General features: G+C 43.3%; 1 protein-coding gene across 1 annotated transcript in view; it reads left to right on the top strand.

The window, feature by feature from the left end:
- The first annotated feature begins 10,761 nt into the window (after positions 1-10,761).
- The window catches only part of LOC120953704 (helicostatins), a 29,017-nt gene continuing 19,947 nt past the window's right edge, over positions 10,762-19,831 (top strand). The window contains exon 1 of the mRNA XM_040373878.2: positions 10,762-11,184. The gene's annotated coding sequence lies outside the window, so the exon portion shown is untranslated. The remainder of the gene's footprint in view (positions 11,185-19,831) is intronic.

The following is a 19,831-nucleotide window of genomic DNA, read 5'->3' as shown; positions in this document are numbered from 1 at the left end:
TTGCACCCGTTCGCAAGACCGACCTTTCACGAGAAGATCGAGCTCATGTGCGCATTCTTCGCGCTTACGCGGCACCAACACTAGCGGTATCTTATGGAAGAGTAGGTGAGCCCGGATGGGTGGATCTCGCGCGGGGCGTGCAGATCGTTCGTGGTGATCGTGACGGGAAAAGGGCCTTAGAAAAAGGCGGATTTGTTGGATGCTTTGGACCCGTTCGTCTCCGGGCCAGCGGATATGGTGAGCGCTCAGCTCACCAACACCAAACCAAAACAGCTAACTGTGCTAGGGGTGCCAAGGTGTGCCAGCAAGCGAGAGATTTTGCATATCCAAAAGCCCGGACCCGGGAGAAAAGAATCCGATTCCGTTCGGGGTCGATCGGGTTCGTCGCTTGTGCTCAGCTAAACTGAAAGCAAGTCTTTCGATTTTAGACTACAGCCGCAGCAGCAGCAGCCGCAGTCGCGTATCATACAACGTATGAGTGTAAGAGTGTAAGGGTACATCTTTGTGTGTTTGTGTGTATGTGGTTGTGGTGATTGTGTTGGTAGCAACAAATCGAAACAACAAAAATCACCTGTTTCTGTTTGCGAGGGACATTCACTTGCGCAAAAAGAAAAAAAAAGCCTTGCTTGAACCCTACCGGGTAGCAATACAACTGGTTTTTTGGCAAACCGGCCCAAAAAGGGATGGTCGTGCACCTGGTCAATGCGCCGTTGGGAATCTTTTTGCCCGCTGGGTGGTACGTTCTGTTGCTGGGCAATCCCCTGCTGCCCTTGAGGGCGACAAGCTTTGGCGTGTGTTTGGTAAAAGTGAACCGAGATCACAGGCCAGAGCTCTAGCGATGCTGCCGTTGAATGGTGATCAGCCGTTTCCATGTCGTTTAGCGGAATGCACAGATCACAATGTCACAATGAAATATATCCTTCGTGAAACTGATGAACGGAGAGAAAGAGGCAGAGTGATAAGAGAGAGAGAGAGAGAGAGAGAGAGAGAGAGAGGGAGAGAGAGAGAGAGAGAGCGCTGAGCAGAATTTGGTGGTAACCATCACTTGGGTCTCGTGCAAGCTGAAGTAAAAGCAGCGCAACAGGTTACAGTGCAGTCAGAAAGATTTTACGTAACTTTGTCATTGCGAAATGGTGGAATAATTTGTTAAATGATATATTGTTTTCGTGCTTCTTTTGATCGTTGCTTTAGAAATAAAAAGTATGCTTGATGGTTCGTGTACCAAAGAAAAAAAAAATCTTTTAACTTGTTTTTACTACATTCTACACAACTCTTTTTATCACTTATTATCACTTTGATTTCGATTACACTTTTCTCCCCCAACGCTCAATTTTATGTAGATTTCATTTCTTAGACAAATATTTCATGATTCTTAATTTTTTTACAAACTTCCTAATACCACGCCAAGAATACCTAACGTTGATATTCGTAATTGTTGAAATCAAGCTAGACGAAAATGAATTAAACATTAGAATATGAGGAGCAAATCAGTTCTTAATATAACATTATCACACGTATGTGTATTTTCAACGAACAAATGTAGATCTAATTAAAAAAAACAGATTAAAATAATTTATTCCTTTCATTTCATTTAATTTATTAATTTACTAACGGGTTGCCAATTGTTGTACACCACTGTACTCCTTACAGTCGCTTGCGTGGAAAGCGATTTGGTTTGTGCCCCGGGCCACTTGCCAATCTTGGGGTCAATGTACGTCAGCTAGGTTGGCCCAAACGAAAGCCATGCTGGCAGGCGCGAGGCTTTCGGAATGCTCGCGGGAGATTCCATCGTTCTTTCTTCGCGGTACACACACACGCGCGCGCGTTCGATGGGGTGTGTTGGTGTAAGATTTGGTGCGCTCCGCAGCTTCTTCTCGCTCACCCGAACCCGTAAGCGTTGATCAACATTCTCTTTTGGGTCCGCCCGTCTTTTGCGTCCACCTTGCCCTTTAATTGGTGCCACCTTGAAAATGTGGGTCATTGCAAATCGCACGCTGGAAAGTTGTGCGCCGAGCGGCTGTTCATCGTTTGACTGATGATGCATACAAATGTGTGACGGTCAACGGTCGGTGTGTTTGTGTGCGTTAGAGAGAGAGAGAGAGCCATTTTTTTTTGTTTTGGTTTGATTTGTGTTATTTATACTGCTATCTGGGCTATGCTTTGGGACCGTTGCATGCAAAATTATGAAAATCAGTAAAAAATAAAACAGTGAAAAGGAACAGTTTGTTTAACAAATAGCGATCCCGATTTATTTCCAATTTATGTTATTACAAGTTCGGTAACACATAAATGTAGCCTTTTAATATGGAATGCTGATTCTAAAGAGCATTCAAACAAATTGAATAAATGATAAGTCATATCCTTTTTCTTCTGATAAATTTTACCAAAATCAAGCGCAAGGACTCAAGACACCATACACAATAATAAAAAAACTGCTATTATTACTAAGCGTCAACAAAAATAACACGAAATTGACTTAAAATCCAATTAAATTTAAACTGACTTAAACATTTCAACAATACTATTATTACTTTTATGATTATTAACCAGGATATAAAACGGTACGGGAGAAAGGACCACACAAACCATTTAACATAAAAAATTTGCAACCTAAACCATTTACGAGCAACCAAAACCAACCGTGTTGCTTCTCATAATAGCTGCCGTCCCGCTGTAGTGAACTAGAAGGCGGAGTCATCGCACGGAGTGATAGAAGTACGCCTGCAGTACGGACATGAACAGCAGAAACCCACGCACTACGGTAAAACGTGCGTCCTACGTACGTCACAACATTTTCCGCCCATTCACACGGGAGCCGGAGAGAAGAAGAATTCAATCAAATCCCATGGCCCGAATTCCACACCCTTCAGCCCGAACGGCAGCGCTCCCAAACGGATCGCTTCCTTCGAGCTTTCGTCAACCGAGTATTGTCATTCCTAGCGGTAGGGGACGAAGCTTTACGAAAGCTTTCCTCTGCTCGAATGACGTCATTCTTTTGTGCGGTGATTAACATCGACTTACAGTTCCCGTTGTCTTTCCCCGAGGTTCGAGCCGATGAAGCGTAAAGGCTATCCTTTTCAAGGCTTCATATTCTACCCCCTCCCTTCAACGGGCAACATTACCGCGAAACTGCTTCGTTTGAAGTCCACAAGCATCCGTCCGACAGGTTGCAAGTGCGATGCATGCTGGGTGCGCAAAACGCACAATGACGCGTTGCTTCCGTTCGCGGTTGACGGTTTGATTGAAAACAGTCGCAAGGGCGCAACGGTTTCCCTCTTGCTTTGACTTATCGCCTAGACAGTTTATTGGTATTATCACTTTGATTTCGATTACGCTTTTCTCCCCCAACTCGCGGGCGGAAACATTCAATTGTCACCTTTCGCTGTATATTATCAACCATATCTGGCAATGGCGTTTTATTGGCGTGCACGGTTTATTGGTATGGCGCGTTTATGCACAGTGATTGTGGTGAAAATGAAATTTCGCTTTCATTCGTTTTGCCCTCCGTTATCACTGCCCGAAAAGGAAGGCGGAGGTCGTGGGTTTTTGCTTTGCTTTGCTTTATCTTTTTTCCACTTTTACTACCTTTATAGTGGCGTGGGCTGCGGCGTGTTGTGATTGTCGTGCAAGAGCATATTGTCGTCTATCGGGGCACGGGGACAAAGGCAACGCTATTATACCTTGCTGCTGTCGTCATTATGCACACGGTACATCCATTTTATTCACATCGCGGGTGCAAGTATCATAAATTATGTCGCGCAATGGAGAGTACGGTGTCTCCTACGGCCCCCTAATGCACTCTGGCTGACGGTGGAAAGGAGCGGAACGGTTTACTGCCTCCGAATGTGTGAAATGGAAAACACAGTTTGCATCACTATTAAAAACCAGCATTAAGCAAACTTATTGCATTATAAGCGTAAATGTCCGTTGATCGAAAAAAAAACTGTTTAAATCAAAGATAACGAAACAACAAAATGCGTAAAATAACCTTCAAATTATCCTACATGAAATTCGTCCCTGTTTCCCCAGTCGTTCATATCTGCCCGGCACGGCGGAAAAACTCCATATGCTAAGGAATGACCGACTCTCCTTGATGGTGCAGAAATTTAGGACACCGGAAACGAATAATGGCTTCTGCGGTAGCTGCAATGACATGTTCACAGCAATAACGAAACCGACCCCCGTATTGTCATCGGGACAGGCGATGACGATTAATATTTCCGGCGAGTCGCTGTGGGAGCCATCTTGTGGCTTGCTGTTCAGCCAGTCCCACCACCAGTGCCAGCCTTACCCATACACTGCGTGCCTGTGAGTGTGTGTTTGTATTTGTGGTGCTTAAGAAGTTTTGAAAAGAGCCATCTTCGGTGGAACGACAAAGGACACAAAGCACGAGTGCGTGAAATGGGGGCCTGCAACAGTAAAAGTCTCCTTCGCACCGAGAAGGCCATGCGTTTGTGCTATATTTTTGTCATTTCCAATGAACGACGACGGCGCCGAGTGGTGGTAAAGTCTCAGCTGTCAGCTTAATTTAATAACACTCACCTAGTTTTGTGCAAAACAAGTAGGAATGGTAGTGGCATTCTTCTGGAACCCATGGAAAACATAATGGTGGCAGACAATTGCTTCAGCTGTTTGCGCATCCTGTCCGGCAATGGTATGGCGTGGCAAGGGGGGCAACCATTACGGGGATGTTTCGGTTTCTAAGGAGTGATTGTTGCGTTTGTAGGTCAACGAAATGCTTGAGCAAAGCTTAGCATAGGTAACGGTGTAATTGTTGACATTTCTTTTGTACCTGCAACGAAAGATGATTTTTAGAAAAGGAGAAAATACACTGCAAATACAATTGTGTCAAGTGCACAGACACATACAACGGATAGCATACAATGGGAACACAAATATGAACAGCTATATTAGTATCAAGGACATGGTGTGTAGTAAGTCTGTTACAGGAGCAGGTATGACGCAAGTGGACCAAGCTCCTATACGCAGGACTGACTAACCTGGTTATGAGTACACAAACAAGCCACAGATAACCTAGAACCTGAGAGAGGCTTAGTTCAATTAAGATTGTTGCATCAAATTAGAAGAAGTAGATGTAATCTTAATAGATGTGCGATATCAAATTCTTAATGATGCAATGACCTTTTAAACTGTACAAGAGATAAGTTTTCATATTAGGTTCAATCTTTTTCTATAATTATACTAGAACTATATTAACTTTGTTTATTTTAATTTTATTATTATAGATTTTTTTAAATACAACTTTTTTATCCACTTGTAAAACAACAATATTACTTACTTACTTACTTATCCGGCCTACAACCGCTTTGCGGTCTTGGCCTGCCTCAGGAGTGTCCGAAACCGCTCACGGTTTCGCGCCTTCGTCTGCCAGTCCGTTATCACGGCCTTAATTGCGGACGCCATCTTGCCACCTCAATTTGGGCCTACCACGCCCTTGTCCTTGTGGACAAGTACCTAACAAGACTTTACGGGCTGGGTTGTCCGTTTCCATGCGTACAACATGGCCAGCCCACCGGAGCCTGGCGAGCTTGATACGCTGTACGACAGTGAGGGCGCCGTACATCTCGTATAGCTCGTCATTATAGCGGCTCCTCCATTGTCCTTCAACACATAGGGGGCCAAGTATCCTTCCGAGCATCTTCCTCTCCAACGCGGCTAAGAGGGTTTCGTCAGATTTGGACAGTGTCAATGTCTCAGAGGCGTATGTGAGTACCGGAACTATATAGGTACTATATAGTCCCAGCTTCGTCCGTCGCGACAGGTTCTTTGATGTGAACTAATTTTACAGGCTGTAGAATGACCAGTTGGCAGCCAGCATTTTTGCGCGCAGCTCAGCTTCCATGCTGTTGTCGTTGTTGAACTTTGACCCCAGATAGGTGAAATCTGGGACGACTTCGAAAGTGCGTTCACCTATCTGTACATCACGCCTACGTAGATTCTGATTATTTATTGGTAGGCCCGTTGATGTTGCCACCATTAGTTTGGTCTTTGCCTCGTTTATCTGCAATCCGAGGCTCTCTGCCGCCTGCTCGATCCCTTGGTAGGCTTCGGCTACATAGGAGAGCCGCAGACCAATGATGTCTATATCATCAGCGTATGGCAGGATCTGGGTTGACTTATAGAAGATGGTTCCCGTAGTCTCCACTCTCGAGTCGCGGATGGCCCATTCTAGCGCCAGGTTGAATAAGAGACCCCCTGGCGCAGACCTTTGGTGGTAGCAAAAGGTCCTGAGAGTTTTCCATCCACCCTCACCTGGCAAGTGACGTTGGTCATAGTCATTCTTACTAGCCTTATCAGTTTGGCCGGGATTCCAAAAGAGCTCATAGCGCTATACAGTTTTACCCTGGCTATGCTATCATATGCGGCTTTGAAATCAATGAAGAGATGGTATGACAATAACAATATTAAACAAGTATAATTGAAATGAAAAACATCTTAAAAAATGAGGATCTTCCTGCAAAAGTTTTTTTTATAGAAACGAAATTTTCTATCTAGAAAACTGATAACTGTATTGATGTATCAAAGATATGTTCCAGAAACTATTTTTTTTTTTAATCTTTTTCAATGTTACTACCATTTTAAGTTCTCCCTGTCTTTATTCATAATGCATGCCTATGTCAACGTCACATAGCTATTGACCTGACAATAATCAAAGAAAGAACTGTACCATAGAATATTTGACCAAACAAAACATCGAGCTGTAATGTAGCAATCTTCGAACAATTGAGCTATTTGTACCAAAATACCCCCTGAAGCACACCGTTCACTAAGCTACTTTACGAGATTCCTGCGTATCCCGGGGCCGGCTGTTGCCGACAACAAATGATTTCGGTTGTATTTTCTCATCCATCTAAACACGGCTCCATCAGCGTAAGAAATGATTTTTATCGTCCCATTTTGTGGCTTCTCACAAACTCATATGCACATACAGACACAAAGACACCCTCGACCCACATGAGTCGTGAAAACCCCGAGCGTAACTACTTTGGGACGGTTAGACTTTTTCCGGAGCGTTTGATGCTAAAAATGACGGGAATTTGAAACCTTTTTGCCTCGGCAACACATTCAAAACACCCGCAGCAGGGCGAACGCGTCGATTGAGCGTCGAGCGAACGGGTGTCCGGCGAGCAGCGGTTCCAACACACTCGATATATTTTGCGTGTATAAAGAAGGACCGGAGGCCGGAAGTTCATTTAGGGTGCTATTTATCAACCCGTAGCATAATGATGGATTAGCGTAAGACGGGGTAATTCTTGGGCTGGCAGTAGAAAGTTAAAGCCAAAGTGTAAGCGCAAATTATTTTCGTTTTCTTTTCAAAGTGTGCAAGAGTTGCTGGGCGAACAATTGCCCGGTTGTGTTCTCAAAGATTTTCTTCCCACAAATGGTTCGCTGCAATCGTTCTCGTTACGTTCCACAGAGCGAATGAAGGATACCCGTTCCTTTGTTTTGGTCGATGATATCACACCGATCGGAGCGCAAATAAGGTGCGGTATTAAATATCCTCAAACGAACGAAAAGATCTTCCCAGTTGGAACACATAAACAACATGTTGTTTGCTGACCTTGGCAGTCTTTGAAGCGCGCGTTCTAATCTGCATCCCAGCCAGAGCTTTCCAATTCCGACGCCCCTTATCCGTCAACAGGGGAAATTGAATCGTTATTGTCGCTGAAATAATCGCTCGGTTCAGTGCCATTGTATGGTGCGATGCTGTTGCAGTGGTTGTATCGTGCTATAAGCAGCGTCGCGAAGCATCTGGCGATGAGGATGATGGATGAATGTTTATTCGCGTATAATCGATAGTTGGAGTTGGATGGAAGTGGTTCTAGGTTCCTTCGATGTATCGAGCGAACGCCTACAAACAAAATCAGTTGTATTTCCGCAAGCAATTCGTTCTTTTGGCTTTAATACGTTTTGGGGTCTTTCTTCCATATGGCTACACGTAACAGACTCAGTCAGCAGAAAGTATACACCTTGAATTATTGTATCTCTCTATGCAGCATGTTACGTACTCAACGACTTCTTTAAAAGTACACGCTTGTGCCAAAATAAGCCACCTCTTCTTGCTGTAAAAGTTCAAGTAGAGATTAATGGGTTCAAACTGCTTCCCTACACCGGTCGCCCTGTTTTGGGGTGTAACGAACCGAACGGAAGTCAATAATTGGGACGTTCCTAAGGCTTTGTTCTCAGCTTGCGCAACTTACACAGCAGCACACACACCTTTTATCCGAGCAACCTAGCTGGGTATGCTCATGCGAGCAGCGGTATTTGTTTTTCTCCTACCATGGCAATTTATCGACGACCAGAAGCTTATGTTGTCCTGCTGGTTGCCCCGTGGTTTGGCGAGCGTGCTGTGTAACACGAGTGTCGCCACGGTCGGTAATAAAAGTTTCCAGATTTATTAACGGGATTTTTGGTGAAAACGGGGCACAGAGAAAGAGGGAGATAGAGAGAGAGAGAGAGAGAGATGTGAGGGTTGCATTAACCGTATTTGGCCGTGGTATCAGATAGTCCACGCAGGCCACCGGAGATAAGGCACAATGAATCATTTCCCATGGCGGTATCGAACGAATGCGTACATGGTGTGTTTGGTTACGGTGAAAAGGGTGAACCGAAGAAGTTTCAGGTTCATATCAACATTGAAGTTAACTAAAGCTGCGGAAAAATTCTGATGCGAAAAAAACCTTTGCTTCATGAATTATTCTGTTGTTTACGAAAACAATAGTAAACAAGAAACACTATGTGATACAATACTTTCTTTTTGTTGTTGGACTAACGTGGTAGTTAAAAAAAGATAATTCTTAATTTTTTTGTTGGTTATTAAGTATTGTTTTCTTCATTTTCGCGTAACAATAGTCAGACTGTCAGTCCTTACTACTGGGGGATTGTCCATATGAGGCTCAAACTCACGACGGAAATGGATATTCGCTATTCGCTGCATCAAGGATATAAAGGACTAATAGAGATACTGATATAGATTTATCACCCTGAATGGGATATATGTTAGCCTGAATGTGCATCCTATGTTGTAATATTAAAGTTAAATATTTTTTTTCAATAATGATAATATTTTAGACGATAACTAAAATGATGAAAAGTAAACAGGTAACAATCAAAGTAATAAGAAGCCTAATATTAGATATAATATTGAATATAAAATATATATTAATAGTGGGTTTTGGCGCAAAAAAAGATGTACTACAGTTTGTTGTACTGCTAACAATTTGCGATGGCGATTCTTTTAGCCACAACAAGCGACAATTATTCTAAGGTGATAGCACATAGGAATTAAGTTCCCATAAAATCCAAAACAACAACAGCAACAACGTTTTGGAGGAAATGATGAATTAATAAAGCATCAAAGTAGACCTGACCTATTTTTCGAGGAAATTAACTACTTCTGCCGTTTTCCCTACCATCACTTCACTTTTAGGGTTGTTAAAATGGCTTTCCACTATAGAATCATTTTTCAAACTCGACATAATATGAGCTACTTTCTTATAATTTTATTATAAATAAACTGTTGTGGAATTCACTCCTCGCACATCAACATTATAGTAAGTGAACATATAATTCAATGTTAAAATGTTAAATTTGATCTCACAATCCTCGTACGACTTTTTAACTGACTTTTTGAATAAACCATAAACAACATAATCATTTGTTCATAACATATGAGCTCAATATCATGTAATACTATTGTACTTCCGGAATACTCTGGCGAAAACGTACAAAGATCTAATTTATTTATTCTTCCATGTTGATCTTTTCCATAGCTTAATATTTGTCACTCCAGTGCAAAAAGCCCCTTTGGGATTGGTTTAATTCAAATCTCTAGCCTGGATCTCTTCTTTTTTTAGCCAACGCTGTATTTTCCGCACCTCGAATGCACGCCGAAGAAACGTTCCTGCTGTCAGTGCCCACCGGTTCGTCACAGTCACAGTGCGGGCAAATATTAACCAAATTAATAGTCCTCTCATTAATCAAAGCCGTTGCCATTGACGATGAACGAGCGGCGTAGAGTGTCGCGTAATCCTGTGCAGCTGTGGCTTTGCCACGCCACGCGAATGACTAAATCGATCCAAGAGTCTGGCCCTGCTGCTTGAATCTTCAAATAAGACTCGGCCGAGACGCCGGGCCTGCGAAGTTTTCCTGCCAATTCGCACGTGTAATCATTGACTGGTTTGCTACCAGGCAGTGGCCCGTCTCGTGTGTTTAAACGGGTCCGAAATGAAGAAAAACAATAAAGAACCGCACATGGAGCCCGAATTTCGAGCTTTATCATCCACATAACTATGCCGGAAGTGGGTTTGCATGAAGAGTGTTCCGTTGCGAGCGAATCAAAATGAATGGAGTTGATTTGAACGCGTAACGGCAACACGTGGTCGCTGAGTCCAAAGAGCTTTTGCGCTGTGTGTTCACGAGGCTCGCTCGTGAGGCTTCCGGTTCATTTTGATGTGTCTCGGGGCTGCTCACGGATGAACACGGCACGATTCGCGCCCGAGTCGTGTCGCCCCAACCCGCCAGTGGAACGTGCCAAGCATGCTAACGGGGCGGGCACGGAGGATGTGTGCGCTTTTCGCACGCCCCGAAGTGTTCGGTCGGGAAAAAGCCGCGGGAAAACCGCTCGCAACGTGGTCCGTCACGTCGGTGTGGTGTTGCGGGCCGGCGCAACAGTTAGTTTTGTGTGCGGTGCGGTGGCAAAAATGCTCAACGCCGAATAATATAAAAGCGGCAGGACGATAAGCGATGGCTGTAAATGCTCATCAACTGCTGTACGGAGATAAAGTCAACACGCCACGAGTGTGCCAGTGCGGTGCGAGTCCCCGATATAGGCGAGGATCGAGGTGGCAAACGTCGTTCTTTCCAGTAGTGAGGGCCAGTTTTCGGGACTACAGCAGTGCGGGCAAATGATTCGGTGCTTTGCTTGCAAGTGTACGGTGCACAGGGAAAGGTAAACGCTTCGCGTCTGATAGAAGTGAATAAATTCGGTGAAAAGCCACACAAACATATCTTTTTGACTGGTGCCGTCTGGAGTCGAGTGGCTGCTAGAGTGCATTACGGTGTGTTTTTGGTGACCGGAAGCTAAATATCCACAGTTCCTGCACTACTTCACGGCAGCTTGGTTGGTGGCCGACGGAAGTACGCTGATACGTTACATTCCTGGTAAGCGCAACTTTGTGTTTGACGGTGTGGCGAACGAATGTGTCGATTAGTATAGATCCCTGTGCAAGATTGTGCCAATAGGTTATGGAGTGTTACAAGATTACAACTCAATTCATTTGCCTGTTTGCAAAAACCGATACCATCCGATTAATTGACATCATCCTTATTGCGTAGCAAGTAGGGTAAATCGATTTTGAAGTGGGATAAAACGCTCGCAAAGCACCCTACACAGGTGTGTAACGCTGGTGACGGAGAAAGGAAGTCTTAGAGTGTCTAATTTAATCAATTACCCTCCGGCAGGGATTCAGCAAGTGTTAATTGAACGACCGAACGGTGCCATTAAAGAGCTTTGGGGGTGAAATATGTGAATTGTTTCCGCAACGTGTTGCACTGCACTGAGTGGTTCGGCAATTCACGTAATGGTGACGATTATGTTTCTTCCTTTCCGAAAAGGCAAAAGTATAATCGAAAATATAAAATATTTTTAGAAAACATCGATTAAAATCGAATCTAAGAGAGGATTCAAAATGAGCAACACAATTACTGGAAAAGGAGACATGAAAGTGATGAAAAAATAGAAAATATTTTCTTTTCTGCAATAATTTTAAAAAATATGGTGCAGTTTTCAAAAATTATCAATATATTTGCATTTTACTGCACGACTTCAGTATAATTAAAAAAATGCTAATAATTTTTGATTCAAGGAATATACGGACTTATTGCCTGTAATTCAGAAAAGATACATATTATTTATGAGAAAAACAGCGAAAAATTCATGCTTTTCATAGTTTTCCATAGTCCATCATTGTGTTTTCCGTAGTCTATATTTCCGTAGTCCAAAGGTGCATTGTAGTGGTCCAAAACATGCTAAGTATTAGGATATGCCGTAACGTCCGAAGTCAGCCAAGAAGCTCAGATTAAGCAAGCTTCGAATAAACAATGACTCCAATTTTGCCAAAAAACAAATCCATCTTTTAACAAACTTTGATGAAAAAGAAACGAATGATTACTGACTAAATGAAGTATCTACATAGCTAATTGTAAAAACGATGATTGATGAAACCATCAAAACGGAATACTTTGCGAAAAAAGTTTTTTAGCTGGATTAAACTGATAATCAATGAAAAGAAAGGAATAGAAGATAACAATCGATTTTATGCTACTTTAACATAAAAAAGCTATTTCCATTTATTTCATCTCAACGGAGCGTTACAATTGGAAATCATAGCTAAAACAATGAGGGCAATTCTTAATCATGTGTCCTCTAGGTCAAAACTGAATGATAACTTATCTTCACATTTTTTAATAAATTAACTAATTTCTCAAAAAAGCTGCTTTTAAACACTAAACATGACTAACAAAATTAAGATTCCTTTCGCTATATTTAAATGACACATACTGCTATGTGAAAGAAGTGTGAAATTAGTTCCCGTGAATGCACTGTCCTTCAAAAGCAACCATAAAAGTCGGTGGCCTCGAGACGCCACCATAACTGAAGCATTTATTACCCGTCTGGCAAGCCAGTATCTTTGCTGGAAATAATTCGGTTAATAGCCTTCCACACTAATAGCCCAAAATTAGCACAATGCTTTAAAGAGACAAAGACATATCAAACGTATCATATATCAAAAGGTCCTTTGTTGGCAATCTCTAAAATGTGCGTTCACTGCCATGGGGCAGCAAAGTGTGCGAAGCTGTGCGAGGAAATTTAATTTGTTTTCTAATATTAAACATGATCCGAATTGTTTTGCGTGGTTCAATTGCTTCACATTCCTTGGGAGCGTTAAAATGTGCGCGAAAAATGTGTTGTCATCATCCACCCGCAAAGTCCCAATGTCCAACACCCACCAGCGGATCGGATCGCTCTCTGGTCAACGAAATCATCATACACCGGACGGCGGACCCCACCAGGTCCAGGAAAGTAAAACGTCTTTCTCGGAATCGGATTGCGAGGAAATGTGGACAGTGAAATGTATCTTCCGCCGCGGAAGCAGATAGCTTTCATGGCACCCGCGACGATGCAAGAAAGCGATAATTCTCTAGCCAGTGTCCACCATTTCCCCGTGCCAATAGAGAAAGGCGACGCGAGTGGGCTAGACAACACGACAAAATGCTGTGTTTAATAATTGGGCGTCGCGTAAGAAATTGTTTGCACCAACATGCAGGGATGGGTGTACCGACTACATTATAAATTGTAAGCAAAAGTTTCCTCAATTTTCCCCGCGGAATCAAAGATTGTTCTACGATGTGTCATAAGGTTTGTGTGGCTTGGTTTTGCGCGGTGGAGACAAAAAAGCCAAAAAGAAGTTCATCATTTCCGTTAAACACTGGAAATGTAGCGATAGCTGGTGAACGTAGCGGGTCGAATCTGGAAACCATGCTGCTCAGTATTATGAAATGTATCGTTTCCGGCAAAATACAGAACGGAAGCAGTTCATTGCCTAACCATTGTTGGTCATGCTGCAATAGCTAGCAACGCAATCGGGATCGGTAATGCAAACAGCGGGCACTGGAACGCGTATGGAGTTCGATGGCTTGTGTGCACTAGTTCTTGGCGCATATCAGAACTCCCGGAACGAAGATTTGTCTCCCGAGGGTCGGAGGTTCGAAACAATCCGGTCAACCGGAAACCGGTGTGTGAGTGTATGAGAACCTCCCAAGAGCCCATCCAACCTACCGACCAATCGACCAACCAGGGGCTGTGCATTTTGGACGCAGTTTGCTTGCTCTGTTTAAATCCAAATAACCCCACACCCATGTTTTCCAGCAGTGGAGCAGCATATTCTTGCCGGAAGTTTATCTTCGGCCATTTGCTACCCTTTTTCCATACGCGTGCACATGTCTTTGTGTGTGTGTATTCTGCTGGTGTATTGAGGCAAGAGCATTAGATAAATATTTGCATTCCTTCGCACGAAAGGACACCCGCCGCCAGGGGGTTGATGAGCTATTGTTCGACAAGTTCCTCACACGATGCGCCTACCTTACGACCTAGGCTAATGTTTGCATGTGTAGTCCTCGCAAAAGAAAAACGCGTTCAGACTCTTCCATTCGAAGATGCTATCGCATTTAATGTCACACCGGTCCCGGCTCACCGTGGTACGGATGGAGGTGGTGACCAAATTATGATGAACGAAACTGCAATAAAACCCACACCGAGCTTCCCAAACATCGTCGGAATGTTAATGAAAGCCCATTGTATGGCAGAGCAGGGTGGCCAATTTTTCGCCCATGTAAAACAACAACTTCCCTGAAACAACTGAACGTGTCGTTGGTCGTTTTGGTTGACGCGCATCCGTGATTACGCCCCGGTCACGGTGAGCATATTGCACGCGTAGGTTCCTAAATCGGCCGGCGGAAACGGTGCACGAAATGGGTTTACTCTGGCGTGTTGGTGTGCTTTGTGCTTTCGGGGCGCATCGGAGGGCATTGCCGGGCGTTTTTATATTTAGACAAATGAGCATTAAAGCAATCGTATTTATTCAAACGTGTTTCGTTTTATCATCGGGCGCATGTCACGTGAGCGACATAAACACCTGCAGCAAACCGTTTTGGGGCGCAAAAGAAGGAGCAGGTGCTGAGTTCAATTTTGCGTGAATACGAGGTACACATTAAATGTATAAAATCCCATGGAAAAGCATATATTCTGAGTTGAAACCAACAAACTACGGATGAGTTTTAAAGCCATAGAAAAGTAACGGAAGGAACAATCAGCAAAATAATAGAGCTAGGGACAATGGGTAAATAAATCAGACAAAAGTAATACAAAAGTAGTACTGAAAATTATTGATCTTTATGGATTACTGATGGATCACAATGCTTCACAAATAAACTATTTGTGAAATAATTCACCAGTTAGGGGAATCATGCCTATAGAAATTGCAATTCAAATCATACTCCAAAATACCACAAAACGTGTGAATAAGCAAGCGTCTGTATTGTTGGAAGAAAACTGCTTATCAATGCTTTAATTGTTTCAATAATCTGTAAAAAAATTGGAGCGGTCCCGTAGTACAGTCGTCAACTCGGATGATGATGAAAAGCAAAAAAAAGCTAAAATCATCATCATCATTAAAGCTGGTGATGGTAAGTGAGATTTACACAACAAGTAACGACTCAATAACATGCCCGTCATGGGTTCAAGCCTAGAATGGACCGCCCCCCGTAGCAAGGATTGACTATCCGGCTGCGTGGTAACGAATTAAGTCTTGAGAGCCTGTATAGGCCAGCATGTCCGCGTAGGACGTTACCCCAAATAGAAGAAGAATATGTAAAAAGAGTCTGTGTATTCTGCAACTATCTATCAAACACAACTCATATGTTTTGCGTCGCAAGTTCCTCTATTTTGGATCTTAACATTATGGGACTTTGTGTTTTTTTTACTGCTGGCAGGAAAATTATAGGATCATTAGTGCATTTAGATAGAAACTACGACGTAAATTCTATAAGCACATCCGTTCGTCGTGGTTTTGTAATTATTATCGTGTTAAACACAATGATGTTAATAAATGAGTCATTATATTTTACTAAAACTGATCGAAAAAAGCGCTTTCGGACACTCCTAAAATGGGCCAAAACCTCAAAGAGGTTTTAGCGCTGGATAATATAATAAAAATATTTTACTAAAGAAGTTAATGTAACCTATTTATCTAACTTCCTTCAAATAATAAGGACGCTTTCCTTTACTAACTGTTAAAGATAACGCTATATATGCTTGTTAATTGTTCAGTAAACACAAACAGGCTAGACAAAATTATATGAAGCACAAATATGAAAGACATTTTAAATTTTACAAGCAGTCAAAAGCATAAAAAAGTTTGTATTTAAAATGCGTTCGAATGTGTGTTCGAATGTGTTGTAAATAAATGAATGAAAGCATCGTAAACGTCTTAATCGGCAACGTACATTCCAAATTGAAATCCAATTATAAACAGCAAACGAAATATCCGTCCCGCACATTACACATTCTCAAAGTAGTATTTTTGCACCACTTCCATTTGCGTACACATAATTGGCCCAAGTGTGTAACAGCTTTTACGAACAGTTTCTGCAGAGAAACGTTCCCATTACGTGGATACATTGCATCGGAATTATTGGAACCGTAGCTATATTGCATCAATTGTATCCTTGGTACCGATGCTACCGATGAAGCAGACAAAAAGTAAATCATCGTACGCATTCCAACCGCATTCCAGCCGCACATGCACCCCAACATGACAGGACAGATTGTTTCGGCGAAGGAAAATATGATGAACGATGGATATCACGTCACCACGGTTCATTGCGTTTCAATCAGACGTGACGAAAAACGGAAGCATACACACAACCACACGAACACACATGGACATCAAACACGGAACAATCAAGAATGGAAGAAGGTCTCCTATCCCTTTTCATTCACCTCCCAAACCGAAAAAACACACCCAAACATCGCTCGCTTCCTGCACGATATGATACCGCCACCAGGCGTCTCCATTGCTGCGGTAATCTCACCCATGGGTGAGAAAAAATTGATAACCTAATTGTCACGTTTAGGGCATGTTTTATTTCCTACGAACTCTCCATCTTTGTTCACGATTCATTTTCACCGTTTGTCTCAAACCCGAAAGAAATTCATCTCATATCCAGTGTCTGGTGGTGGGACGGAAGGATCTCTACCCCTGATCGACTGGACCGTTTTTAGCAAATCCATCCCACATTGATGGGTGCCGAAAGAATACAAAAACCATGCGGAACAGTGCTGTGAGGGCGGGAGGAAGCAAAAGATAAAGCCTCTGACAACCACTCACATAGGAGCTGAATTTGATCACGTTCCTTGGTTGGGTTTACTTTGCGGACCTGTCCATCGTGGGTCGTGTGTCGTCCGCGTCGGACACGGGGACGAGAAGCATAAGGGTCTTGATTGCCGTCGGCTGGACACTGCCTGCGAGGGCCATCTGGTTTGAAGTGAGCAGATTAGCTTGGATTGGCAGATTGAAAGCATAACAAGAAGGAGCCCGAAGAGTCCTTCACCGTACACGTCCCAGCCGGTTTTGCTAACTTCATGTTGCCCAAGTGTTGCAGTAATTGATGCACGATTGTACTCACCGTGTGAAGTTGCACACGCTCGCTCCCTTGATGCCAACTTCTTGGACAATGTGTGTCAACGACGTTACAAAAGTTAGAAGCAGTGCATCTCGTGTCGGATTTTCAACGCTTTTAATCACGTCACGACTAACCTTTACAATGAACGCCTGAAAACGGGACAACAATTTCTCCCATCCCAAAAGACACCGGTGGCAACAGTGAGTGACGCTTAACGGCAGCCAACCGTCCAACCCTAGAGGCGTACAATGCGAAGTGCGTGGAATTTTAAGCGGAATACCATTCAAGCCATCAACGGTGGGAATCGCGACAATCTTAACGCACTGCTGTCCTTCTCTCTCTCTCTCTCTCTCTCTCTCTCTCTCTCTCTCTCTCTCTCTCTCTCTCTCTCTCTCTCTCTCTCATTCTCCTTCGCTTGGTCCAACTATCCCGCGGGTGTGTTGTTTTTCCCTTCTGATGCTGTCTTCACTAGGACACGCTGTTGTTTTTCCGCCTTTGTTGGTGCTGGAAGCGGCGTGGAAATAGAACAACAAAATGCATCCTCAAGGCGCTTTAATCCGTCCAAGCATCACGGTGGTGGGTCCATTTTTGGTCACGAGTCCATCTAAAGCGCCGCGTTGGTATTGACAAAAGGATCGAAAAATGCTCACAATGCTGTTGAAAGTCTGTTTCTGGGACGGTATTAAGGTTGAAGCTATCGGATACAACAAGCACCTACACCGGCTGAAGTTTGGTAAGAATCGGTATCAAGAGTGCATATTTCACAGTGTCTTATGGGTATTGATTCAGTTTGGGCTTGGCTAAATCTCTTAAGCCACCCTCGTTGCATTGAGTTCGAGACAAAGGAAGAGCTGGTAATGATTTTATCTGTAAAAAGAGTGTATGCTTTCAAACCGAACCACACCACTCCTTTGTTGTGGTGTGTTGCAGCAGTTAATGTTTCTATGTCTAGACTCACAACTACTAAATAAGGGAAAGTTATCATCAGTTTCTACTCCTGATACTAAAGTGTTGATTTCTGCAACGCGTTAGAGCATTTTTAATGCATATTCGCCCGGAAGTACTTAAAGCTTATCATACAGTTTGCTCGCTTCCTTTACCCTCGACCACATAGTAATGCTTCGGTCATACTTCAATGGTCCATGCCCCCGGCAAGTTACAAATACTTGGGATATTTCCTGAGCCAGCGAGTAGTAAATAATACTTTTTTGCCATCGTTTGCCACCACCACTGGCAACGGTATCAGTATCGGCAAAATCATAAAACGCCCGCGGTGGCTCACTTTTCGCTTACGGGTCACAACATTTAGCATTGGAAAGGCATGGAACCAGAATCGCAAAGCACAATATCTTCGGTATCGTGCCTCGATCTCCATTGCCTGTCCGCCCTTTCTACCGCAGCGCGCATGGGAAGGAAAGTGCAGAGAAATGTTTACAAATTGACACAATCATTCTTGCGGTCGGCGCCGAAGGGGGTGGCCATTCAAGGCCAGCTGATATGGCGGCACTGCAACAGAATGCAATAAAAATAACATCGTTCCCATTCAACCGTCCCAGCCGCAGTAAACTCAGCAGAATGCCAGATGACAGTTTCGCTGCTCTTGTTACTCCTTGCGCTTCAGGTTTTGCTTTTCCCTTCGAACACCATTCTCGCGCGCGTTAGCTACAAAGAAGCACATGTCAACCTTTCTTCAATCGCGCGTGTTTGTGTGTGTAGCGCGTTTGTACACTGTTGTTTGCCATCCTTTGGGGACCTTGGTTACCGCGAGCGAAAATCACGGATGCCTCGCAAGGGGATTAGCACTTTTGCATTTGCCTGAATCGTGCGCCTGAACTATCCAGCAAAGTCGCAAAAAGATGGGAAGCAAAACGATGGGTCGAGATAAATTCAATTAAACCTGTCACATGCCAGCGTTACCACCAGCGAAAGGGGCAAGTTTTGACCTTGTATGGCAGTTGCAACACAACAGCAGCACGGCATGACACAGCTTTCCCACACAGAGTTTCCCCCAGCAGAGGAACCTGTTGATCAGTTTCTACTGGTGACAGCTAAAAACGAGTCGCAAAAGGAGTCCCCACGGGAAAGATGTAACACGGAAGTAAATAAATAGCAACCTGTTTAACACTTCTTTGATTACATTGTTCAAACACACATGTTGCTGCACACGTTTGATGGAGATGATTGTTTCGTGATTGAGTGTTGCGATTGTTCTGTTTGCAGATGATGATTTGTTTACGTCTTGAGTGATGATTGGAATATATAATCTCTCACGGTGATGGATTCAATCAAACATCATTTTTAAAGGAATGTGATACAAGAGTTTTACGATGAAATGATGCATAAAGAGCGATAATGTATTTAACACCAATGGCGGATTTAGAGTGTCGGGGGCCCTAAATGTTAAAAAGAGTTGACGAGGAAGGGGAGGGGGGGGGGGGAAGATGCTCGAGATCCCTCGACTGCTGGGCTCCTGTAGTTTATTTATTTATTTATTTACTTAGCTATCGAACACGTACTCCTCAATATTCCCTTCAAATGCGTTAAATCGTGAAATTAAAATCAAAGT

This window comes from Anopheles coluzzii, chromosome 2, assembly GCF_943734685.1.
Source record: "Anopheles coluzzii chromosome 2, AcolN3, whole genome shotgun sequence".
Taxonomy (NCBI): Eukaryota; Metazoa; Arthropoda; class Insecta; order Diptera; family Culicidae; genus Anopheles; species Anopheles coluzzii.
The sequence above is the reverse complement of the archived record's forward strand: the minus strand, read 5'-3'. Positions and strand labels throughout refer to the sequence as shown.